Source organism: Aedes albopictus, chromosome 2 (assembly GCF_035046485.1).
Source record: "Aedes albopictus strain Foshan chromosome 2, AalbF5, whole genome shotgun sequence".
Taxonomy (NCBI): Eukaryota; Metazoa; Arthropoda; class Insecta; order Diptera; family Culicidae; genus Aedes; species Aedes albopictus.
Genome location: NC_085137.1, coordinates 160,828,060 through 160,855,587, shown reverse-complemented (window position 1 = coordinate 160,855,587; position 27,528 = coordinate 160,828,060). Strand labels below are relative to the sequence as shown.

At 42.7% G+C, this 27,528-nt stretch overlaps 1 protein-coding gene and 1 long non-coding RNA gene across 7 annotated transcripts in view; one reads left to right on the top strand and one right to left on the bottom strand.

The window, feature by feature from the left end:
• The window catches only part of LOC109405903 (ELAV-like protein 4), a 63,963-nt gene that overhangs the window by 27,400 nt on the left and 9,035 nt on the right, over positions 1 to 27,528 (bottom strand). The window lies entirely within an intron of this gene.
• Positions 11,408 to 15,538, top strand: LOC115258929 (uncharacterized). Of its 3 annotated transcripts, none has more exons than XR_003893923.2 (4): positions 11,408 to 11,523; positions 11,589 to 11,859; positions 11,950 to 12,312; positions 15,005 to 15,538. It is a non-coding gene; the product is annotated as an uncharacterized LOC115258929 (long non-coding RNA). The 3 variants fall into 3 exon arrangements; XR_003893924.2 differs by having other exon boundaries at positions 11,589 to 11,877; XR_009996815.1 differs by having other exon boundaries at positions 11,589 to 11,887.

Below are 27,528 nucleotides of genomic sequence, written 5' to 3'. Positions count from 1 at the left end.
AAAAGCGGGCATCGAGCGGCTACCTTCTACCAAAGCTGTGGCACCACCAATGAACTGGGAACAGGATTTATAGTGTTGGGCAAGATGCGACAACGCGTGATCTGGTGGCAGCCGATCAACGCAAGGATGTGCTTGTTGAGAGTTAAGGGCCGTTTCTTCAACTACAGCATCATCAACGTCCACTGCCCACACGAAGGGAGACCCGATGACGAGAAAGAAGCGTTCTACGCGCAGTTAGAGCAAACATACGATGGTTGCTCGCCGCGTGACGTGAAAATCGTTGTCGGCGACATGAACGCGCAGGTAGGAAGGGAGGAAATGTACAGACCGGTAATCGGTCGAAACAGCCTGCACGCCGTATCGAATGATAACGGCCAGCGATGCGTAAACTTTGCAGCCTCCCGTGGTATGGTAGTCCGAAGCACCTTCTTTCCCCGCAAAAATATCCACAAAGCCACCTGGAGATCACCCGACCATCAAACAGAAAACCAAATCGACCACGTTCTAATCGACGGTAAATTCTTCTCAGATATAACCAACGTCCGCACATACCGCAGTGCGAATATAGATTCGGATCACTACTTAGTAGCTGTATGCATGCGCTCAAAACTTTCGACAGTTATCACCACGCGTCGAAGTCGAACGCCGCGGCTCAACATCGAGCAACTTCGTAACGTAGAAGTGGTTCAAGACTACGCGCAGCAGTTAGCAGTGGCCCTACCAACGGAAGAGCAGCTTGGCGCAGCTACACTTGAAGATGGCTGGAGGGACATACGATTTGCCATAGGTAGTACCTCGGCTACAGCACTAGGCTTCGTGACTCCGAATCACAGAAACGACTGGTACGACGGCGAATGTGAACAGTTGAAAAACGAGAAGAATGCAGCATGGGCGAGAATGCTGCAACACCGTACGAGAGCGAATGAGGCACGTTACAAACAGGCGCGGAACAGGCAGAACTCAGTCTTCCGGATGAAGAAGCGCCAGCAGGAAGAACGAGATCGCGAAGCGATGGAAGAGCTGTACCGCGCTAAGGACACACGAAAGTTCTACGAGAAGCTGAACCGCTCGCGCAGAGGCTTTGTGCCACAAGCCGACATGTGCCGAGATAATCACGGGAATATTCTCACGAGCGAGCGTGAGGTGGTCGAGAGGTGGCGGCAGCATTACGATGAGCACCTCAATGGCGACGTTGCAAGTACCGAAGGTGGCGTGGTAACAGATCTAGGAGTATGTGCACAGGACGAAAGACTTCCGGCCCCTGACCTTCAAGCCGAAAGACGAAAGCCGCTGGAGCAGATCAGCTACCAAGCGAGCTTCTAAAATACGGTGGAGAAGCACTGGTAAGAGCACTACACTGGGTCATTACCAAGATTTGGGAGGAGGAAGTATTACCGGAGGAATGGATGGAAGGTATCGTGTGTCCCATCTACAAAAAGGGCGACAAGTTGGATTGCGGGAACTACCGCGCGATCACACTACTGAGCGCTGCCTACAAGATACTCTCTCAAATTTTATGCCGCCGTCTATCACCGATTGCAAGAGAGTTCGTGGGGCAATATCAGGCTGGATTTATGGGCGAACGCGCTACAACGGACCAGATGTTCGCCATCCGCCAGGTGTTGCAGAAATGCCGCGAATACAACGTGCCCACACACCACTTGTTCATCGATTTCAAATCGGCGTATGATACAATCGATCGAGAACAGCTATGGCAGATTATGCACGAATACGGATTCCCGGATAAACTGATACGGTTGATCAAGGCGACGATGGATCGAGTGATGTGCGTAGTTCGAGTATCAGGGACACTCTCGAGTCCCTTCGAATCTCGCAGAGGGTTACGGCAAGGTGATGGTCTTTCGTGCTTGCTGTTCAACATTGCTTTGGAGGGTGTAATAAGAAGAGCGGGGATAAACACGAGTGGGACGATTTTCACGAAGTCCGTTCAGCTGCTTGGTTTCGCCGATGATATTGATATTATTGCTCGTAAATTTGAGACGATGGCGGAAACGTACATCCGACTAAAGAGGGAAGCCAGGCGAATCGGATTAGTCATTAATGTGTCGAAGACAAAGTACATGATGGCAAAGGGCTCCAGGGAGGAATCACCGCGCCCGCCACCCCGAATTTATATCGACGGTGATGAAATCGAGGCGGTTGAAGAATTCGTGTACTTGGGCTCACTGGTGACCGACGACAACGACACCAGCAGAGAAATTCAGAGGCGTATTGTGGCAGGAAATCGTGCCTACTTTGGACTCCGCAGAACTCTACGATCGAATAAAGTTCGCCGTAACACGAAGTTAACCATCTACAAAACGTTGATTAGACCGGTCGTCCTCTATGGGCACGAAACATGGACCCTACGTGCAGAGGACCAACGCGCCCTTGGAGTTTTCGAACGGAAGGTGTTGCGTACCATCTACGGCGGAGTGCAGATGGAAGACGGGACCTGGAGAAGGCGAATGAACCACGAGCTGCATCAGCTGCTGGGAGAACCAACCATCGTCCATACCGCGAAAATCGGGAGGCTACGGTGGGCGGGTCACGTCATCAGGATGTCGGATAGCAACCCGACTAAAATGGTTCTCGAGAGTCATCCGACCGGTACAAGACGACGTGGAGCGCAGCGAGCTAGGTGGGTCGACCAAGTGGAGGACGATCTGCGGACCCTACGCAGAGTGCGGAACTGGAGACAAACAGCCATGGACCGAGTGGAATGGAGGCGGCTACTATGTACAGCAGAGGCCACCCCGGCCTTAGCCTGACCGGTAAGGTAAGTAATCAAAATTTGTTATTGAAATATTTTAAAAAATCGCTGTTATTAAGTTGTTATTGAAACTAACAAAACATGTTATTAAAAAGGTCTTCCAGGAACATTTTTTTGTTGTAATTTTTGTTATTTTGCCGCTTATGACAGACAAGTATATAACAGGATATGTTATGTAAATAACATGAAAATAACTCAGTTATTTTTCCAAAATAACACATTTTATTATGCTGTTGCTATTCCCTTCTGCTCGGGAACTGTACAATCGTGATCAAATCGCTTTTCAGATTATTCCAGTGCTATAGGCAGCTGCCTTGCTACAATAGATCGTAGAACAAATCATCATCATCATCATCACTAGTATTTCACATGTCGATGCGTTCAAGCTTGACTAAATAAGTGTAGTCAAGTCCGAACAAAACTTCGGCAAACTATCATAAGCTACTAACTTTTTATTAACCATCAAATGTGTCTTCCAGCTTTTTCGACTTGTGCACAGTATGTCTCATCATCTACCAAGAAGTAGCCTCCTTCCACTCGCAAACCGCCAATAACGTGATGTTCTCACCATCTAAAGACACAGGTACATATAGGGTGCCTGTACCAATTATGGCACTACCTAAGGAAAACTATTTGTACAACAATAACGAGTAGACCAACGAATGTCATCAATATGTTAAAAGATAGCTTAGTTTCCATACTAACAGGAAAAATATAGAAACGGAGCCAAAACTACTTTCATTATTTATTACAGCGTGTGCCAATGAAAGGAACCTTGTACCAGTTATGGTTACATTTTTTAACTTCAGTTTCTTTTCGCACTATTTGCATGCATTCCTTATGGGATTGGCCATAACTGGTACACTATGGCGAAAAAGGGTGCAAGGAAACCGAAATTTTAAGGAAAATGATTTATTTCTACCATAATTTGAGCAAAATGTGGAGTTTAAATGAGTGCAACCATCTTGTGATCGTGATCTGTTGCTCACTGAATTTTTGATTTGTTGATTTACATCGTTAAAAGGTGAAAATCAACTATGTCGAATAATTGGTACTATAGCCATCATTGGAACACTTACCCTACTAAACATGTAATACGTGAGCAGCAAATAAACACCCAATAATATGAACACGAACTCGTGAACAATCAGCTGTCGTCGTCGTCATCGTCGTCTTCGTTGGGAAAAACTCGCTCCCAAACCCGCAGTTGGTTTAAGTTGTAGATAGGTGGTAGTTGTACTCATTTTCCCTGAATGGAGAAATCGGAGATTACTGAGAAGGGAAACGGCGAACATGTCTCGCACCATAGTATTGCACGAGAACGTGTTTCGATTATTAGTTACTCTCAAATCTCAGGATAATAACTATGTTTAAGGAGGGCACCGACAGTGGTGGAAGGTATAACCCATTGACGAGTAACGTAAACAAAATTGAGCTAGTCGTAGTTTGAACAGCATACAACAGAATGTGAAGAAGGGTAACAGATACAAAAATAGATTACTTCATAATTCGGATCATTTATGGGTTGGGGCTATTTTGGGAGCAAATTCAGGTTGTTCGCTTAAAGTACATATTGCCATTGAAGGTTTTTCGTATGTTTTTTGAAAAAATCTTAAGATGAAAATGATATTCTTGTGTAACAAATTCTTGATAGCAACGCACATCCATTTTTTAAACTAAAGCATAAAGCGACAACATTCGTCAATTTTGTTGCGTCAGGCACTCCAGTAATGCTATAATATATTTTGTCATTCTTTACCTTTCCTGCTTTTGCATGGGTAGATATAATAGTGTATATCAACGATAAGCTCAAGCAAATCGATACTGGTCTGGTGTAACAGAACCGGTAAGTACTTTTCCCCCCATCCCGTTTATTTACGTGTGCACCTCATGGTGAAAATGTGGCTTCCTGAAGCGGAAGTATTAGGCACACCTGTATCAGTACCCATATTGTACCTACTTCACACATAGGGAGGGTGGTGCGACAGTCAAATGAGCATCTAAAACGACTTTTGAACAATAACACATAACACGTGTGGGGGTACTACCTAGGTACTGCAGATGTGGAGTCGTTGCGTTGCGTTGTAACAACAAACAAGACGCGAGCGACAACGCAGACATATCAGCTCAAGGGGTAACCTGATATGCTTACGTTGTACCTATATTGTATGTCAACGAAACAACGAAAGGATTCCGGATCAGCATACGGCAGCGGCGACGATGACAACGACTACGGCGCAATATAACGACCGTCGAGTAATGATTTATGGTGTCGTCATTGTTTGATGTTGGCATGTGCTGCGTATCATCGACTAATTACCCTTTTTATCATCGGGACACTGTTGCTTGCTCGTTTGGATGGGGACACCTAGAGCGTTAAATGGGCGATAACGTGTTGGAGGGATATGCGATAGGATGAGTGACTCAAGAAATCGATAGATACATATGTATTATCGATTGTGCGTTTATGCAAAAAAAAAATAACGAGAAGTAGTGAGAGCTTTGGCATGTTCCTGGGCATGAGCATGAGCGATCTTTTAACGGTAGTATAATTTTTATTTTGCTTTTCCTGGATTTATTCCAAGAACCATGCTTTTATAAGAAGGACTTGTACATAGGTAATCTTATTAATTCGGTGATTGTTTTTTTCAGTAAAAATTAAATGTTAAACTCACGTGTCATGCATGCCTCGAGCATGTTTGCTTGTCAACAACGCAAACTTTGCTACACACGTCTCTGAACTAACTACCAGAGATACATGCGCTGTCACAAATGATTTATCTTTTAGAAACCTCAACAGAAAATACGTCTATTGTTCGGTTTGTTTTCCATATGACGAACCGTCCCCTACGGATGCTTTCAAACACATCATCGCATATTGAACTTACAAAACGCGATCTGCTAATTATATAGGCAATGATGCTAATGCTCACCGCATTATCCGAGATACTTCAGACATTAATTTGAGAGACTCCAGTAGTACAGATCTTAGATTAGGCAACCATGGTAATATCTGTGCAAGATAAGTAGTCTCAGACATAACAAAGCTTTGTCCTAACTGAATTAGTTATGTACGAGTTGATCAATTGACGTATGTGACAGTGACATCATCCTTACATATTTTTAAAACATTTTAATGCTACTTTGCTAGCTTTTGTGAATCCTGGTCAACCAGCGAGGGCCTCTTCACTGATTTGATTGCCGAATTTCATTGGCACTACAAGTCATTTTTTTTTCTTCCAAACTTTGGGATAATCTTCTTAACAGACACCTGAAAGGACAGGTAGTGTGGAGATTAAGGGCCGTCTTCTACAACAAGAGTAGAAACCAGGAATACTCCTCGACCCAATAAAGGTAGCGATACAAAAATAAACAAATGTAACAAATAAAAATTTGGGGAACACTACAAATGCATCGTGCCCCACGTGGGACGCCAATGTTACGGATGAATTGGAACCCTACAAATGCTCAATTCCTTTTGCATATCGGGTCCACGGTTTTAAATTTTCCCACGGAACTTAGATACGAAAAAATGGAACATTACAAATGCACAAATCACAGCATGCAACATATAACATGAATTATGAACAGTCATCCAAATAAACAACGTAGTCCAATCCCAGGATGACGAGGTTTTGTTATTATTCTTTGTCCATCAGTCATCCTAGAATTGTATATTGTTTGGCAGTACGCCTTTTAGTTCGTAGCATCTGTTGCTGCATTCATAGCTTGTTTTTGGTCTAGAAATTTCTAATCCTAAGGGGGCATCCTGAATTACAGATGTGATCCGAACTTTGAATACCGTGTAGTCACTACAACTTTCTATTGTGGGATTTATGGCAAATTAATTTAGTATTTGTACATACTGAGGTGACCCGGTAAGGCCTCCTGACAATAGTATTTTCGTTCTCTTACTAGCATACACCACAGAGCTATTTGACATCATTTGGGACAGTACCACCGACTATAGCTGTGGAGGCTCTCTTGCAGGCCTAATCAACGTGGCTATTGAAGATAAGCATATCGTCGATCATCACCCCCACCGGGAACTCCAACCTCAACACCTCGTCGTATATGCCATTCCATTATGCTGGACCCAGGATAGAATCTTGCGGAATCCCTAAGGTTATGTGAAAGCACTTCACAACTCAGATGTGGGTCAGTAACTAGAAGCACATCGTCCAAAGCGTTATTGAACGCGTTCCTTACATCCCAGAGTCACTTGCACAGTGGCAAATCCCCATTCTCATACGCTGGAGTGTAATCTTGGCGGCTTTTGTAACCGACAGGATAGCGTCTACGGTCGGCCTCCCCTTCCGGAAACCGAACTGATGGCTCGAGAGACCATTTACACACTCGGTGTTCCTCAACATTCTATTGAGGTTGATCTTTTGCCGTTGGTTGGTCTGTATGCCGACGGGTTTGCGGGTGTTTTCCCCGCCTTTCGTAATAGAACCAGGCTCTGCCGCTTCCAAACTTCTGGAAAATTTCCCTCGTCCAGGCATTTCTGCATAGCAGACCTGAATTTCTAGGGTGCCTCTGCAATAGCTACTTGTAAGGTCAGATGCGGAACTCCGTCCGGACCTGGGGTCTTACCTAGGCTAAGAGACTTTGTTATCCCCGCAAGTTCTACATTGGTGATTCTGTCCTCATCGCCAGCCGCAATCCCCGGCTGTCCTACGAATGGAGTCCAAGGACTACGATCATGACGCGGAAAAAACTCCCCGATGTTCCTCGCCAAATCTCTGGAGATTGCTCTATAGGAGCCTTCACACCTCTCGTCTTGGCCGTTACGATCCTGTAGGCATCACCCCACGGATTCGCATTGGCCCTCTAACAGATACCCTCAAAGTAGGCCTTTTTTCTTGCCATTATCTCGGTTTTCAGCGCAACTTTAGAAGCGGTGAACACCTCCCACCGTTCGTTTCACTCATCCTCAGTTCGTACTCACTGCCTCCGCCAACCAGCCCGTAGGCAGGCACGGCGCAGATCCGCAATCGCTTGAGTCCACCAGTAGGCCGGTGGTCTCCCATTTCTAGGGTGGACTTACCTAGGCATAATCGCATCACACGCACACGAGAGTATCGCTTCAACCAAGTAGGTTTCGCTCACGGCGGAGCGCCTCCCTAAATATCCTTTCTTCGAAGTAAGGTGTCTTCCACCTTCGACGGCTTGGCCTTGCCCTAGCCACCTCTTCCTCTACCCACTGCCTGCTGTTGTTATAGTTTGATACCGTAGCGAATCGCCAGGTGATCCCTGTGAGTCTAACCATCAACTACTGTCCAGTTCGAATTACTTGTTGGGCCAGGACTACAAAAAGTAACGTCAATAATCGACTCCGCACCGTTCCGACTAAAGGTATTCTAGGTTCCGACATTGGCCAGGTCGACATCTAGCATGGCCAGTATCTCTAGCAGGATCTGACCCCGCTGGTTCGTAAAACGGCTTCCCCATTCCACGGTCCAGGCATTAAAGCCATCTGCTATTACAACCGGCATTCGTCCAGTCAGTACGGTCGTCATACAGTCCAGCATCTGCGCGACCTACTCGATCGACCACCGCGGAGGCGCAAAGCAGCTACAGAAAAAGACCCCGTTTACTTTGGCCTTCATAGGTAGAGACACCAACTCCTAGACGGGTATTTACCCGTCGTCCATATCGCCGCCATTTCACCAGTCCCATTCACGATCCAATTGCCGTGGCCGGCGGATTCTCGGTAAGGGTCCGCTGTGATGGCGATTTCGCGTCCCCAACTTCCAGTTCTTCACGGATTTCCCGGAACAAAACAAACACGATGATGGACTCGAACAGCCTTTTGCCTTATGGCCTTCGGTACCGCATCGCCTGCACAATTTGCTCCTGTCAGGGCCTTTAGAGTCCCATGACTTTTGTCCTGGTTCCAGACACCAGAATCAAACCTCCGGTTGATCATGTAAGGTCAGTTGGCATGCTGACTAGCCCACCTTTAGCTTCTCTACTTTAACGAACTTATTTGCATTCACCACAGGTAGCTGTACCAAGGCTTGCTGTGTCCCTGCCGGGCCCTTACGTAGCCGAGCGGCTGTGGTGGCCTCCTGCACCTCGCAATGTTGCCGCAGTGTCGTGACGATCTCTTCCGCTTCGGTGATCTTATCTAGGTTCTTCACATTCAGAGTCGCCTCCGCTATAAGATCCCTCACCTCGATTCCTTCGCCAAGGACCTCTTCCGCCAGACTTTTGCAGGCACCCTCTTGCACTCCTTGTCGCGCTTGAACTCGAAGATCATTTCACCCGTACGAGTACGTCAAATACTGTTTTCAAGACGACCGAGTACTTTGACTGTTCGGTTTTGATGACGAGCGCGTCGCCTTACTCGCGCATGCCACCAACCTTCCAACTTCTCCTGAGTTTGGTGTCCCTACGATTCTGCCCATCTAGCAGTTTTTTTTTTGCTCCCTCTTCCACTTAACTTTCATCCGGGGGGGGGTGTCCTTACCATGGTCCGCCCTACTTTGTGGTTGCTGAGGGCCTAACAACGGTCGCAGCCGCCTGTTCCCTTCTGTAGGAATTTTATAATGTAGTCATAAAATAACGAGTGGATGATTTTCTTCGGTGTCCCGGTACATGTGCTCGTTGTTAGGGACCAATGTGATAAAGGTAAGGTGAAGAGATCGTTTTGTGTAATACACACGATTTTGATAGTGTTAGTGCGCTGTTTTTTACTTTACATAGCAACCCGTAACATCCTAACAACGCTTGACGTCATACGGTCAGTTGTTGTGATTTTCAGAGCCCGCCGAAATTTTCTGCAGTCCCACTGCCCCTTCATTCTTCTGTTACCAGGGGTGATTTTCGTGTTGTTATTTGAACATAAACAGGGACAAGTTTTGCAGCGTAAGAAAAAAAATGTAGGTTTATCTGAATTTTATAACATTTCTTTATATTTCAGGTTAAAATGCAGCTGGCCAATCGTTTCAAGCTACGATGAATGTTTGTTATGTGCAGAATATTCGGATCAATAATAAAAAATGCGTTAGTGGTGGCGATAAAGCCTCGTTAAAAGACACGATGTCCTCCGACATCGCCATTCGGTCGTGGAGAAATTAAAATTCTTGCGAATATTTGCGCTCTCGATCCTCCAGGTTTTTAATATATTGAGCGGATGTATTGGGAGGTCTACAGGGGAGTTTCTACCCAGGTTTGTTTTAGCTGAATCATTATTTTGAACTCATGAAATCGAATGAATGTTGTTGGTGTATTTTGATGGGAATGCGGCATTGCCCAAGCGTTCTTGTTATTTAGCTTGTATGACGTCACCTACCCTCTCTTTAAAAGTTGTTTATCTTCGACTTTTACTAACACAAGCAAAGGATGAGTTCCTCCTCACCTTCCTTATATCACATTGGTTAGGGACAGCGTGAAGAAATGATCATAGTAGTCGAGAATCCTCTGGAAAGAGATAATTTGGAGAGACGTTGTGCAAGATGGTCACCAGTTTGGACACGCAAGCTAGCTCCAAAGAATTGTTTGTTGATGCTGTAAATCGATTGAGCTTCCTTCTTTTCGTTCCGGACCCGACCCTACACCTTCCATCCGAGACGGGCCAGCCTTTTCAGGCCCACCCTTCTCAGCTTTCCGGGACGCCTTGCTGGGATACGACTTGCCGGCATTATTGCCGGCCTTGGAAGACGGGACTTATGGTGATAAGCACCAACGCGTTTTAGCCGCGATTTAATCTGGGATTTACCAAATCCGAGATTAAATTTAATACCCCGTTCGGAAGCACCAAAGAGCTTCAAGAGAGGATTTAACAAAGAAAGCACGCAGCCATTTTCTCTCTCGTGATTGTCCAGCTCGCGGAAATGTCAATTCAGTTAGCTTCAGCATTCAATCAGCTGGTGTTTATTTACTCTTTTTTTTTCCTGCAAAAAAATGTTTGTTTCTCCTGCGTGATGGTCCATGATCGGTGGGCAGGAATTTCGTGATGAGCGTTGAATGCACAACGCAATCGTAATTTACCCAACGAGGATAAGTGGATACTATCAGACGCCCCAATGCTGTCAGTTTTCCAGATCAAACAGAAAGCGCCGCAGAACCCGCCCGGCGGCTGTGTGCGCAACACATTTCACCCAGGATTCCTCGAGAAGCTCTTTCCCAGATTTTTTTTTCCATTGCTTCGGTGGATCATGCCAGAAACCTCTACACAAAATTCATTTCAAAATTCCTCCTCCGAGAGATTACAAAACTTGCCGTAAAATATGTTTGTGAAATTTCAACAAAAGTGCCTCAAGTACATATTGCTTCAGGATTTTCTTTGGAAGTACGTAGCTCCAAACGTTCATCCAGGATTAATTTCTTTAATTAGTTCAAGGATTCCTCAAATCAAAATTTCTGTAAGGTTTCTCTAGCAGAAACGCCTGTGAATCAAAATTTTCGATGGAATCGATGGAAAATCCTCACGGAAGTACTAACACACATTCCTACGAGAACGCCTCCGGAAATTCATCCACGAAATTCTCCTGGCATTCATAAAGGAATTTCTCAAGAAATTCCGAAGGGATGACACTCTGATCTTTTGAGTTTAATCTTTTTTGAATCTTTTTGAATCATTTCTAATCTTTCCGAATCATGCATATCAAAAAGGAAAGAAATTTTTGATTCAGTGTCTGAAGAACACCTGTCAAACCGAACCTCGTTCGCGCGCGCGAAATAAACAAGTGAAAACAAAACACCAAAGAGCAGCGGTGAACATTGCTTAAATTGTTAATATTGTAAGTATTATCGCATAAATATGAGAATCTTTCGCTGCATATTAAAAATCTAACATTTATTCCAGCTTGGCTGACATGCCGGAGTGTTCCAACTGGAAATTCCAGCTTGATGGCCGGTCTGGTGCCGTACTGAGACGTGCCGTAGACAGCCACCTTTCTGAGCGTTCGTCAGTCATCGATTTGCTGCCAGCTAGAATTTTCCTCGACCCATACCTACTTCATTTTCGAAGGTGCTCCACAACTAGCCTCTGGGTGTGCTCTGGGTCTATTCTGCTGCGAAGTTCTGATGGATTCGTACAGTAAATTACCGTTCTCGTTGTGAAAACGATTCTACTAGTAAAACGAAAACATTAGGTTAGATGATGTAATAATATAAAGTAATGGGGGAATTATTGAATTATTTACGAATCTTTCTTTTACCCTCAGGTTGGTGTCGACGGTCTGCCACGATTTGGCAGCGTATTTTTCGTGTAAAGCTGCCGCGAAAAGAACAAGCTCCGGAATTAGCGTTTTGATTTGGAGACGCAGAAGTAGGTACGTGACAAAATTCTAAGACCCCAACGCACCGAAATGTTTTGTCGGCGTTTCTCTTGTTCTGCAACGGTGAATGGAACAAGTTGCAGGGCAAGGCGCAGTACGAACAGGTGGTCAAGCTGAAATAGGAAAACGAATAGACCGGTGGAATCTCAATCAACTCGCTGTAAACCAGCACGTAGCATGCGGTAGTGACCCAACAGGAGATGGAGAAACAGCTGACCAGGGAATCGAACGTAGTTTGCGACGAAAAAGGTAAGTCTACCTAATATTGCTTTGGAAATTCTATCAGAAATTGCACCAGACCATTATATTACTGGTGTTTGGTTCCAGCTGGATTTTTCTACGAAAAAGATTTTTATTGTTACATCTTTTGTTTCTTACTTGACTGAGACAAATCCTGCTTCCTCTAGTGTTCTATGAGCGCTTTCACGTTGCACGTAGTCCACCTATCGTGTTCTCTGTGCACGCCTTTTTGTGGCAACCGGATAATTAGTAAATATCAACGTTGCCGGATTGTTGTCCGGCATTCTCGCAACCTGCCCTGCCCAGCGTATCCGGTCAGCTTTAGCCACTTTCAGGATATTGGGTGCACCGTAGAGCGAGCTAGTGCTTCATCCTTCACTGCCACATACCGTTCTCCTGCATGCCGCCAAATATCGTCTCTAGGACTCGTCGCTCGGAAACTTAAAATGCTGGCAAGTCCTCCTCGAGCATGGTTAAAGTCTCATGTCGGTAGAGGACTACTGGTCTTATTGGCGTCTTGTACATGATGCGGAGTTGAATCTTATTAGACTGCAATTTCTTCAGGAATCAATGGTAGGCACGGCTTCCACTGATGATGCCCTTTGTATTTCACATTGTTATCAGTCATCAGTAAGGATCCGAGGTATAGAACTTGAACTCAATTACCTCGAAGATATCCTCGTTGCACTCATTTCAAGACTCACGTTGTTGTTAGCAAGGAAACGAAGTAGATGAATTCTTCTACCACTACCACATCAAAAGAATCGCAACATTGCTGCCAAGGCTTCCCAAGTAACCAAAAGTTCCGCTTCCCATGACAAAATGCACTTTCAAGTTCCGCGAAGTTCAGATAAAGTTCCAAATGGAACTTTCTGGCTGCTTAAAAGGCTAACGATGAGCCTTGCTGGAACTTCGGTCACAAGTTCCGGCAAGGCTCATTGTTAGCCTCTTAAGCAGCCAGAAAGTTCCATTCGGAACTTTATCTGAACTTCGCGGAACTTAAAAGCTGCTTAAGATGCTACTCGGAACTTTGTCGGAACTTTCAAGTTCATAGAAGTTCAGTTCAGTAGCATTGTGTTTCAATGAAGATTAAATTTATTTCTTTTACAGAAAACAACTGTTAAAGCATATATGAATAAAAGACAAATATGAGTTTATCAAATTAATGAATATTAGGCTTGAGCAAAAAAAAAAAATTGCCGCCCATCGGATTCGAACCGATAGTCGCTGCGTGAGAACCCTGCGCTCTACCACAGTACTACAGTTGCGATTGAGTGAGCAGCAGGTAAAGTCTGACTTGAATCGATTTTCTGTCGGCAGCTAGTTTTGCACATTTGTACAGTAGTGAAGTTAGCTTGCCTTTGTCAAGTGTCTTCAGCAGCGCAGCGGTAAGTCGGCAGGCTATCACGCAGGAGGATCCAGTTCAAATCTACATAGCAGCGACATGAGTGAAAATATAATTATCAGAAGCAATTTCCAGACACGAATCTACAAACCCACCAACGAGTTGTGATTCTGGAAAACACATTTTTGTTTCTGCATGAATTTTGTCAAAGTTTTGTCAGAAGCTGCTTAGAAGGCTATCCAGCGTGCTTATGTGAACTTTCAAGTTCCAAAATTACTTAAAAATGAAGCTGCTTAGAAGGCTAATGAGCAACCTCAAACAAGCTGCTTAGCTTATAAAGTACCCTTTTATCTGAACTTTTGGTTACTTGGGTTGTCCTGTCTAGCTCCTCGTTTTAGATAGGGGGTCATTCTAATATGATGTCCATCGTTTAGAGGGGAGGGAGGGTCTGAAAAAGTGTGACACTACATGTATTAGGTATACGAAAACGCGTGACAAAGGGGGAGAGGGATCTAAAAATTCTGAAAAATGATGGACGTGATATTTAAATTGTCCCTAGGTGTACAGTTCTGCTACGTTCCGAAACAATATCTTCTAGCAATAATATCAATGTCATGCGCAAAACAGACAAATTGGCCAGATTTCGTAAAGATCGTACCCAGTGTAGCGTAGAGGCATTGGTGGACCGACTCTTTTGGCAGACATTTTATTAATTAGAAATCCAACAATTGATTGCTGTTCAATCTGCTACAAATCAAAGCTTTAAATATATATTTCATTACAATAGTCATTAAGTTCAATAATATAAAGTGACACTTTGTAATCACTCGGTAAATAAGCAATATCAGCTGAGTTTTGTCTTGTGGATGAGTTACATAGTAGTGTTCAATCATGTAGAATTGAAGTCCCCGTTGAGATTGTAATGAACTGGACAGTTCAGCCAAAATCCTTACGTAGTTTTGCACATCGTCCTTCGTCACTTAGGGTGACAATGGGTATTATCGGCAGGTTTGTTCTCTTCGTCATGAGGGGTTTTTGTCAGCCAAATTGCCTGAAACTTGGCTATATAATTCAGCATAGTTGGGAAGGATTTGAGACCAACTCTGAGTTCAATAGGTTTCAAAAAACCCCCAAAGACGAAGAGAACAAATCGGCCGAGAATAGGCAATTTCCCCTATATCAGTTTTGTAATCTTCCCGCGAAAGTTGTTCTCGTCCATGATTTTCCATAGATCTGCGTGGTCGATACTGTCGTATGCCCCCTTGAAGTCGATGAGTAGATGATGTGTTGGGATCTGGTATTCGGGTATTGGTATTTTCGACAAGTTCTTTTCTAAGTTTTAAAAATCCATTTCAGGCACTTCTGCTAATCATGGAGCAGCTTCTTCACCGGTCTCATTTATCAAATGCTTTGTAATATTTCTTTCTGTTTTTATGTAATATTAATAAAAAAAAATGCGGTGGGTGGGGGTGAGGTGTTTTGTTGGGCTCTATAAAGTCATCCGAAATTACATAGGCTGGGGCTACTAGTTGTATGAATAACTACATCTGCCCATAATCGCATATCAGTAACAATCGACAAAAATAGGCAAATTACCATTTTCGCTTGCATGTGAATAAACCGAAATTAAAAAAAAAACAAACTCCAAATCAATCGTTTAGCGATAAAATTATCTACAGCACTTTTTGTATGCTGAACCAATAGCCAGAAAATAAATAAAACCTTAATAAAATTGATTGCACGCTTTAAAGTCGGGCTATTTTTTTCAGTGTGACTGTTATGCAATTACATGCATTCAACATTGAGACAAAATGACTTATTTCAAATATCCTTGAACAAACTTTAAAATTTTATTAGGGTAATTGAAAGTAGGTACTTCTGTTTCGTTGATCATCCCTGGTATTAACACTGGCGTAGCCACGGGGGGGGTTTTAGGGTTAAAACCCCCCCCCCAGAGCCAAAATTTGTGGAACAAATTTTCAGTATAAAGCGCTTTGCGACGAAAAAATTTTTCGGCTGCGCCGCTATTTTCAAACTACGAATACAATTGCGCATTACTGTATACAAGATGCAAGTGTAAAATCAAAAAAGGAATCATTGACCGTTGAAAACCCCTCCCAGAGACAATTTCTGGCTACGCCACTGACTCAATACTAGTGAAAAATGCAAATGTTACAAATATGCAGTTATGGGCAGTCACTTCAGTTGTTATAGGAAATGTTTAAATGTTTAAAAATCAAATTAAGGTACAACGGGGCAATTTGAGACGGTGGGATAAGATCATAAGTGGATTAACATTATGTTATCTTATCATGATAATCTATTTGAATGTCATAACAAAATAGTTTTTGGATCAAACAATCTCTTAGTAAAGGATACATTTCCAAATTGTATTGAAATCTTTTTCAAAACTTTGCGTATAATCTTGCCAAACCAGCTTCAAGTTGCCCAGGTGTATCTTATCAAAGTGTAGGTTGGAAGTCTAATCCTAAACCATACGGAGGACATCATACATCAGCAGTTCGTGCATGCGGGTAAGTACATATATTGAAACAAAAATACTCAGTCTAATCGCTGAATTTCTTTATGTTATGACATGTAGGTAGTCAAAACAACATTTTTCTGTTTTGAAAATAGAACTATTTCTCCTAATCACCAGAACTAGTCAAGTCGAAGGTTCACCAAGTCCTCTGAAGTTGATTGGTGACGCAAAATGCATCTACTTTGAATATAGAACGATTTCTCTTAATCGCCAGAACTAGTCATACAGAAGGTTCACCAAGTCCTCTGAAGTTGTTTGGTGACACAAAATGCATCTACTTTGAAAATAGAACTATTTCTCTTAATCGCCAGAACTACCCGCATAGTTGTGAACAAAAAGCATATTATTTCACATGCTGTCCAGAACCACTTGCGATTATTTATGAACAATATGACATGATACCCTCCATCACTTCAAATGGTAGTGTTGGCATATTGTAGTATACCACTTGCCAAATTGTAATGGGCCTTTTCACAATATGACGAATAGGCGGTTAAGTTAGGTTACAATAAAAAATCGGCTTTTTTGTCGAACAAAATTTTCGCAAAACAATAAGCCAAGTTGTTGTCATGTTGTTCATTTTTTGCAACGATTATTGCAAACCATATTGTTGTAAAATTGTTGAACCATATACGTAGCACAAATCTGTTACATTAAATGAAAATGTTCGTTTATTGTGCTGTATGTTTAAGACAACACTGTATTATATTGTATTATTTTTGTATTTTCATATTAAAACAACCAAGTAGATTAAGCTATAATGCATGATTATAATCAAATCATGCATTACAGCTTAAACTACAAAAATTACAAAAAAGCATGATCTACTTATACGGTTTGTAAAAATAGTATAATTTAAAAATGTTTGACACACAGCAAGAAGTTTGTTTTTCCTCGGCATGGCTTTCGCTGGAACTGCCCACCAAATCGGCATTCTTTTGGAGGGCCCACTGCTTCCAGGCGTTCACAATGACCGGGAATACTTGATGGCGAATTTTCGATGGGGGGTTCCGGAACGGATCTGCTCCTGCTTTAGCAGTTTTCGTACGCGACAAGGAGCGGCCGGAATTCACTTGCATCCACCCGTTGGGCCCCAGTGGTCATGATTTGGTGTTGCTGCTGCTGGTGGTCGTGCTTGGCGAAGTTGCTGCTCAGAACCGTCGTCGTGGCCATAGTGATGATGGAAAAATCGGGCGGCCGAGTTCTGTTGGATAATGATGTTCCCTGCGTGGCCGATTCTGGATAAACGGTCGTTTCTTTGAAGTCATTTGAGGCCACCTGGGCCAGATTGCCGTGGATCTTCTCCAGGCTGACGCAAAACCTGCAAGACAAGTTTTAATAAAAATAATGCAACATATTTTTGTAAAGAAAAAAAAACTTACCGTTGTTATTCCATTTTTCCTTCAAGGTCGTTGTTAGCCGAGTTGAGCAACTTTATTTACGTTGAGGGGTATGTTTCACTGGAACCTTTTCTTACTGGGGCGTGCCGGAAAACGACGGTAGCCGGGTAGAAGTGGTTTCTTGTGGCTATCTTTTTGTTGAATCCTTTTATTTTTGCTAAAGGTGGAACAAAACAATCGCGATCACGCCGCCTAGATGAAACTTTGCAAATACGCAAGTGCTCACTACCACCAATGCATAGAACCATCTACCATGCTGTTGAACATAAGTTATATATGTTGAAATGCATAGATGTGAGTGTGTTACCCTAATGAGAAAACAAGTAATTTAACACTATTTCAACCATATGTGACAAGTTTAAAATCTAATATCGTTTAACAATGTATGAACACTATGATATATTGTTAATATCTGATATGGATTGCTGATATTTTATTTCATTATTGGAAGCATTCGGCTTCTTATTCTCCAACATCAAATCAACTACTAGTGATGAACTAACATCAACAGTAAGAGGAAGTTTATTGTTTGGAAGTTATGGCAAATTGTATTTCTCTATGCGGGTAGTCATACAGAAGGTTCACCAAGTCCTCTGAAGTTGTTTGGTGACACAAAATGCATCTTTGAATATAGAACGATTTCTCTTAATCGCCAGAACTAGTCATACAGAAGGTTCACCAAGTCCTCTGAAGTTGTTTGGAGACACAAAATGCATCTACTTTGAATATAGAAGGATTCCTCCTAATCACCCGAGCTAGTCATGCCGAAGGTTCACCAAGTCCCTTGAAGTTGTTTGGTGACACAAAATGCATCTTCTTTGAATATAGAACGATTTCTCTTAATCGCCAGAACTAGTCATGCCGAAGGTTCACCAAGTCCTCTGAAGTTGTTTGGTGACACAAAATGCATCTACTTTGAATATAGAACGATTTCTCTTAATCGCCAGAACTAGTCATACAGAAGGTTCACCAAGTCCTCTGAAGTTGTTTGGTGACACAAAATGCATCTACTTTGAAAATAGAACTATTTCTCCAAATCACCCGAGCTAGTCATGCCGAAGGTTCACCAAGTCCTCTGAAGTTGTTTGGTGACACAAAATGCATCTACTTTGAATATAGAACGATTTCTCTTAATCGCCAGAACTAGTCATGCCGAAGGTTCACCAAGTCCTCTGAAGTTGTTTGGAGACACAAAATGCATCTACTTTGAATATAGAAGGATTCCTCCTAATCACCCGAGCTAGTCATGCCGAAGGTTCACCAAGTCCTCTGAAGTTGTTTGGTGACGCAAAATGCATCTTTGAATATAGAACGATTTCTCTTAATCGCCAGAACTAGTCATACAGAAGGTTCACCAAGTCCTCTGAAGTTGTTTGGTGACACAAAATGCATCTACTTTGAAAATAGAACTATTTCTCCAAATCACCCGAGCTAGTCATGCCGAAGGTTCACCAAGTCCTCTGAAGTTGTTTGGTGACACAAAATGCATCTATTTTGAATATAGAACGATTTCTCTTAATCGCCAGAACTAGTCATGCCGAAGGTTCACCAAGTCCTCTGAAGTTGTTTGGAGACACAAAATGCATCTACTTTGAATATAGAAGGATTCCTCCTAATCACCCGAGCTAGTCATGCCGAAGGTTCACCAAGTCCTCTGAAGTTGTTTGGTGACACAAAATGCATCTACTTTGAAAATAGAACTATTTCTCCAAATCACCCGAGCTAGTCATGCCGAAGGTTCACCAAGTCCTCTGAAGTTGTTTGGTGACGCAAAATGCATCTACTTTGAATATAGAACGATTTCTCTTAATCGCCAGAACTAGTCATACAGAAGGTTCACCAAGTCCTCTGAAGTTGTTTGGTGACACAAAATGCATCTTCTTTGAATATAGAAGGATTCCTCCTAATCACCCGAGCTAGTCATGCCGAAGGTTCACCAAGTCCTCTGAAGTTGTTTGGTGACGCAAAATGCATCTTTGAATATAGAACGATTTCTCTTAATCGCCAGAACTAGTCATACAGAAGGTTCACCAAGTCCTCTGAAGTTGTTTGGTGACACAAAATGCATCTACTTTGAAAATAGAACTATTTCTCCAAATCACCCGAGCTAGTCATGCCGAAGGTTCACCAAGTCCTCTGAAGTTGTTTGGTGACACAAAATGCATCTATTTTGAATATAGAACGATTTCTCTTAATCGCCAGAACTAGTCATGCCGAAGGTTCACCAAGTCCTCTGAAGTTGTTTGGAGACACAAAATGCATCTACTTTGAATATAGAAGGATTCCTCCTAATCACCCGAGCTAGTCATGCCGAAGGTTCACCAAGTCCTCTGAAGTTGTTTGGTGACACAAAATGCATCTACTTTGAATATAGAAGGATTCCCCCTAATCACCCGAGCTAGTCATGCCGAAGGTTCACCAAGTCCTCTGAAGTTGTTTGGTGACACAAAATGCATCTTTGAATATAGAACGATTTCTCTTAATCGCCAGAACTAGTCATACAGAAGGTTCACCAAGTCCTTTGAAGTTGTTTGGTGACACAAAATGCATCTTCTTTGAATATAGAACGATTTCTCTTAATCGCCAGAACTAGTCATACAGAAGGTTCACCAAGTCCTCTGAAGTTGTTTGGTGACACAAAATGCATCTATTTTGAATATAGAACGATTCCTCCTAATAAAAATTGGATTACTCCAGTGGTTCTTTGAGATTTTATTTCATTTTCGCTCAGAAAGTCCACCATGTCCTCTCGGGTTGCGTCGCAATACCTAAAGAATTATGCTATCGATTCATGAGATGTTCTTTGGCCCAAAATGGGAACGTAAACTTACAATACAAGTACAATAACAAAGCAATTTTATTTAATTTTATAACTAAGATTTTATTCATAAATAAGATGACTCATGCTTGTTTTTAGTTGCCACATTAAAAATTTCTCGTTTTTTTTTTTCAAAACCATGTGAATATTTCAGCCAGGTTGCTTGAATGGACACTTAAACCGACAATGCCTTAGATGTTGAAGAAAGTTGGCCGGAAATTATTTTGATGTAGGGTCTTACGCGAACACTTGGCGATAAACAAGCCGTAAATGGTAAAAATCACGCATAGAACCTAGTATATGTACATTGTCGATCTGGAAATGAACAACAGGCAGCGTTGGGCTGGACGTCTCACGGAATTTGGACTGGACAAGCTGCAACGATTCCGGAAAACGACGAGTGAAGAGGTCTCAGGTGAAGAGAACAGATGCTGATGATTCCGTTTCAGGTCGCAGATGTTGCCGGTTGCTATCGAGAAGCTGACACACTTGCAGGTGTGCTGGAAGAGTGGAAGCGTTTGGCCCAGGTGTGAGTCCAGTGAAGGATTTTTCATTCGGTATTCATATGGAAAATCTAGGGCCCCAGCGGAAAACATATCGAAAGTGCAGTATGATCCGGGTTTTCTGTCGTTGAGCGCTAGTCCACCACGTCCTGCATAACTATACTCTGGCAGCAACACTATCTGCAGTAGCTAAAAAAGAAGAAGTTTTAATTTATTTTTAACGTTTAAATAGTTAATTTTTATTAGTTAAAATACAGAAAAGCTGATTACACGGTTGATTACCTTCTAATTACATCACGAGAAACCTCGCAGCAAACAATGAAACGCGCTCCAAAACAAAAACATACACTAATCGAAATCATTCAGTCATTTTGATTCATTTGACAAGCACCTGGTTTTGTTGTTGATCGCGCCTAATCTTTTCGAATTATTCTGAATCTTTTTGGAATCTTTTAAACTGATTCGAAAAAGATTCAAGTGTCGCACCCCCTGAGAAATTCCTCCAATAATCCTTCCGCGAATTATTCCAAAAATGCTTAACGGAAATTTCTACGAGAGAACCTCCAGAAAGTCCTCTGGGAATTTTTGGAGGAATTTCGTCGGGAAACTAGACATTATTCCGAGAATTTCTCCAGGAGGTCCTCCGGTTATTCCTGAAAAAAAAACTCCGCGAGTTCCTTCTAAAACTTCGCCTGGAATTCCTTCAAAAATTCCATCGGCTATCCTTCCAGAAATTTATCCACGAATTCATCTGGAAATTATTCGAGAAATTTCACTGGCAATTTGTCCAGAAATTGCTTGGAGAACTGCTCAATAAATTCCCCTGGAAATTACTTCGGGAATTCCTCCAGCAAATCCTTTGGAATTTTTTATAGAAAATTTTCGGGAATTCCTCCAGGAATTTCCTTGGAAATTCCTCCAACAATTGCTTCGGGAATTACTCCGGGAATTCCTTCGGGGATTCCCCCAGAAATTTCTTCGGGAATATTCTTGCAGTGATTTCTCCAGAAATTTCTCCATGAATTTCTTCGGAAATTCCTCCGGGGATTCTTCCAGGAATTTGTTTGGGAATTCCTCCAGGATTTTTTTCGGGAAATCCTCCGGTGATCTCTCCAGGACTTCCTTCAAGGATCACTCCAAGAATTTCTTCAGAATTCTTCCAGACCTTCGGGAATTCCTTTAGAAATTTCTTCGGAAATGACTGCATGAATTTCCTTGGGAATCCCTCCAAGAATTGCTTAGGAGATTTCTCCAGGATTTTATTCAGGAATATTCCTCCAGGAATTCCTGCGGGGTTACTTCCGGGAATTTGTTCGGGGATTCCTCCAGGAATTCATCGGGAATTCCTCCGGTGATTTCTCCAGGATTTTTTTCGGGAATTCCTCCGAGAATTTCTTCGGAAATTCCTGAAGGAATTTCTTTGGGGAATCCTACAGGATTTTTTTCGGGAATTCGTCCAGGAATATCTTCGGACATTTCTCCAGGAATTGCTTCAAAGTTTATTCCAGGAATTCCTGTGGGAATTCCTTTAAGAATTTCTTCGGGAATTCCTCCAGGAATTGCTTCGGAAATTGCTCCAGGAATTTCTCCGGAAATTCCTTCAGGATTTTTTTTTTGGGATTTCTCCAGGATTTTCTTCGGGGATTCCTCCAGGAATTTCTTCGGACATTTATCCAGGAATTGCTTCGGGGATTCCTCCAGGATTTTTTTCGGAGATTCCTCCAGGAATTACTTTACAGATTCTTCCAGGAATTCCTTTGGAATTTCCAATAAAAATCCTGGAGAAATTCCCGAATAATTTTTTGGAGGAATTCCCGAAGGAAGTCCCGAAGAAATCTCCGAAGGAATTTCCGAAAGCATTTTTGTAGGAATCCCCGAAGAAATTCTTGGAGGAGACCTTGAAGGAAATCCTGGAGGAATCCCCGAATCAATTCCTGGTGGAATCCCCGGAGGAATTTCTGGACGAATTCTCAAGGAAATTCCTGAAAGAATCCCCGAAGAAATTAGTGGAGGAATCCCCGAAGAAATTCTTGGGAGGAGTCCCTGGGGGAATTCCCGGAGGAATCCCTGGGGGAATTCCCGGAGGAATCCCTGGGGGAATTCCCGGAGGAATCCCTGGGGGAATTCCCGGAGGAATCCCTGGGGGAATTCCCGGAGGAATCCCTGGGGGAATTCCCGGAGGAATCCCTGGGGGAATTCCCGGAGGAATCCCTGGGGGAATTCCCGGAGGAATCCCTGGGGGAATTCCCGGAGGAATCCCTGGGGGAATTCCCGGAGGAATCCCTGGGGGAATTCCCGGAGGAATCCCTAGGGGAATTCACGGAGGAATCCCTGGGGGAATTTCCGGAGGAATCCCTGGGGGAATTCCCGGAGGAATCCCTGGGGGAATTCCCGGAGGAATCCCTGGGGGAATTCCCGGAGGAATCCCTGGGGGAATTCCCGGAGGAATCCCTGGGGGAATTCCCGCAGAAATCAATGGGGGAATCCCTGGGGGAACCCTCGGAGGAATCGCTGGGGAAATCTTTGGAGGAATCTCCAGAGGAATTCTGGAGGAATTATGATATATGTTGTCGTTTTGCTGAAGGAGTTTCCGAAAGGAAACCCTATAGCCGTTTTCGAGAGTTTCTGGATTCCCAAAAGATTTCCCTGATGAAATCCTCCAAATTTCAAAGGAATTTTTTACGAAATCTCAGGAATATTGCTGGAGTTATCCCCGAAAAAAAATCGAATGGAATTTCTGGAGGCATTCCTTGAAAAAACATGTCTGAGCCTAGAATGAATTCTTACTAGAACTCTATCTTTAGGTAACAACTTTCGGCACAAAACTGCCACATATGAACAAAAAGGTCAATCCTGTTATAAAATCATTAGTAAGCTACAAGCAAACAAGAATTAATACAAGGAACATCGCTGGCCGTACTGCAGTAGAACAACCATCCAATCTAGGATATCTTCTATCCAAGGCGGGCACTGAAACAAGTTGCTCTCTGCGCAAATTTTTCATCATGTGCAGCATCATTTTAACGCTCTTTCTTGCGTTTAACAAAGAGGCAGCTTTGTTGCTGCGACCGGTTTTATGTGCAAAGCACTGTAGATAGAAGATTCCTAAGATTCCGGGTTGACACGGTCCCACGGCGCGGGGCAATCCTCCGGAAACATGCTGCAGTTGGGGAAATTTTCACTTTTCAGCACTGTTTGCAGTTCAGAAGGAATTTCTCAGCCTATCTTGATGCATGGGAAATTCCTTGCCTGAATTGCTCAAGAAACCGGTTTTTTCTCGATCGCAGTACGCAGTAGCGAAGAAATGATAGTTCAAATGGCAGTTACCGAAGAAAGTTTCTGCCAGGAATCACTCAAGAAGTTTCTTGAGCGATTCCTTTCGAACTCGAAACTACGCTTTCCGCAGATTTGAGCTGCTTGTTTTATTTATTTTGTTTACCAACACGATTGCGTAGTAGGCGCGCAGCCGCACGCAGCCAGTTTTTGTAAATCCGAGATTTATTTTTAGAGCGCCAAAATCGGCGCACTAAAGTTAAATCTCAGATTAAAATCGAGGATAATACCGTTTAGTGCTTAAGAAAATCGAGGATAATACGTGATGGCGTCTAGGACGCTGTGGAGCTTACCGCCATTAGAGAAGTCGAATGAACCACGAGCTGCATCAGCTGCTGAGAGAACCAACTATCGTCCACACCCCGAAAATCGGGAGGTTACGGTGGGCGGGTCACGTCATCAGGATGTCGAATAGCAAACCCGATTAAAATAGATGCACAGCCATGGACCGAGTAGAGTGGAGACGACTCCTACGTACAGCAGAGGTCACTCAGGCCTAAGTCTGACCCGTAAGGTAAGTAAGTGTCCTACGGAAAAATATTGAATAGCTTTTACATGGGAGAATTGATTTTTTTTTTTAATTAATAGATTCTAGAAAACATTGAATTCATTTAAGGACCTAATACCCAATCAAACAACAAGTTGCAGCCATGTTGAACATTGACAGACCTGTGAGTTTAACACATATCTTCCCTATCGCATCAAGCTTAGTGGACATGTTTTCTACGAACAAGTTTCCGTTTTGATGGATACTTTTTGGACACTGTTCGCTTCTCTCTAGTACAAGCCCTCGTTGGTAGAGAAAAAGGAGGTATCCTCTTTGAAGCTCATCAACCGAACGTTTCGAACCACATGCTTGCATGCCTAACAGGGAGCCATTGTGCATTCTGTGCAACTATCCAATTCACAATACGAAGCACCCAGCTTGAGCTAGGTGAAACAAAGCCAGGGAGCGTCCATTATTTACGTAAGGGTTTATGGAGGGAGGGGGGTTTCAGAAAACTTACGCGCCATACAAACATTTTTAGATTCTCATACGGAAAATCTTAAAAGTGGAGTAGGGGGTGTCTAAAATCGTGCAAATTCCCTTACGTAATAAATGGATAGATCCCAACTTCCCCGAAAAAGTTCCCATCCTGAATGCACGATATAGACGATGCCAACTGCTGGCTGCAGCTCGGCTCCCACATGTGCGAATCCTTCCAATTTTCTAATTAAATTTAAAACTCCAAAATTGCACCGGAAATTGCAATTGGAGCGTAAAAAACTGACCGAACCGGGGAGGTTAGCTGCCAGCACCAGCAACTTCCGTGCACCGTTTGGATCAACCGTAATTGTTGTTTGAACTCTACAATAATATGAAATAAAGAGAAAGAAAAAAAAAAACGGGACAACAGTTTGAGTTTGTTTTGCTGAAACATAGGAGCAACGCGTGCACCTGTGCATTTATTCCTAAGAAAATTGTTTGGTTTTTTGATAGGCCTGTCATGTTTGTGTCGTTTTATACATTCAATCGAAAAAATTCTCCCGAATAGAAATTAATGACAAATCTAAAATAAAACATTTGAAAGTTTTACGATAATATCTCACCTGTCCATTTGTAATATGGTGCGAAGGGAGAGGGAGGTTAAAAATTATCATTTCATCATTTTTTAAATTAATGGATGAAAAAACTTATAGCAATTTAACTCATTTTGTGAAAAATATTTTCACATCACACCCATTACCATTTCAATTAACCTTCATTACGTTCAGTCTTTATGTCTCTTTCAGTTAACAAGAGCTACCAGTCCACTGAACGTAAATTTCTATCAAAAATTTGGAAATGATGACGAAAAATGAAGAACTTTTGGTGCACTGCACTGTAGAAGTTACTTTGTTTGCAAAATCAATTGAAATATGATACGGCCTTTTCTTGGGACAACCTTTGAGGTAACAAAAATCGGTGCAAAAACAAAAAAAGCAAAAAAAACGTTCATCCTTGTGATTTTGGCCAACAAACTTTCAATAAAAAAAAACATAGATTCTATCCCCATTACCGCTCACATATGGGACGAACAGTTAATTCTATGCATGAAAATATAGTGCTACTTTTTTAAGGTTAAAAACATCCCACGTCGTATTGGATCGGAATCACGCAGCTCAGCAGCTCGCCTCGGTTTGATATGCTGACAGTTATGGAAAAACTTTCCGAAACTCATGCAGCCATCCATAGCCGTGAGCAGGAGTGCAGCTTGCCAAACTTCGCTCCCATGAACAACATTCAACGTACAGCTTTGTCATTCTTGCGAGTTTGTTTAATTGGTTTTCGCTTAGTAAGAGCAGATTGACGGAAAACCAGCAGCGTACTCGAAGTGGCGTCAAAATTGTATTATTTTGATTCTTTTAATTATACAATTGGAAATATTTACAAATTTTAAGGTAAACTAACAAGTAGTTGTAAATCACGTGAATAATACTAAATATAGTTTACAGGTTATTCGCATATATGCAAAAGCCACGGAAAGATCAATTTGAATCTTTTCCTTTAAGCTTCGAAGCAAAACTGAAATGAAACATTATATCACTGCATCTCCCGGCTCTAAACTCTCGATCCAACTTTTCAGTGAGGATATTTATCAAACCTCCGCTTGATTAAACCCATATCCCGCGGATCTGCTTTCGACCGAAAGGGCGTCCCCGAAAGATGAGCATCTCCAACGACAACCAACGACAATGGCTATAAATCTGGATTTCGCTCATTTTGGGAGGTTTGTTCGAGGCGACGATGGAAAAATGGGACAAACAAACTAGTTGTGCTGTACCCGAAGCGTAGAACTCGCTGCAACACCAACCAGAGCACAAAAGGGCAATTTCGTTTTTCGCCAAACTGTTGTGTCATCATTAGTCCAAAAAATGGGAAAATAGTACGACTTTGGGGATGAAAAGGAACACAGATTTTTCTTCTGCGGAGAAGACGAATGTTCGAATGGAAGCACATTCGAGTTATTTATTTTGGTAATTTAAAATAGAGATGCACGTTCTTTTCATATTATTTAGTTCAATATCCTTGCATAAATAAGGCTGAGTATGCCACAAATTTCGATTCACTGATACTTCTCTCCAACCTCGGAGTCGTCCCACACTCGCCAAATCACTCTCGACCTGGTCAGCTCACTTTTTCGCTGTGTTTCACGTCGTCTTGTATCATCCGGATTTTTTGCGAACACTAGGGATGTGATCCGGCATTCTCACAACATGCCCAGCCCATCGTATCCTTCCAGCTTTTGCCACATTTCGGATGC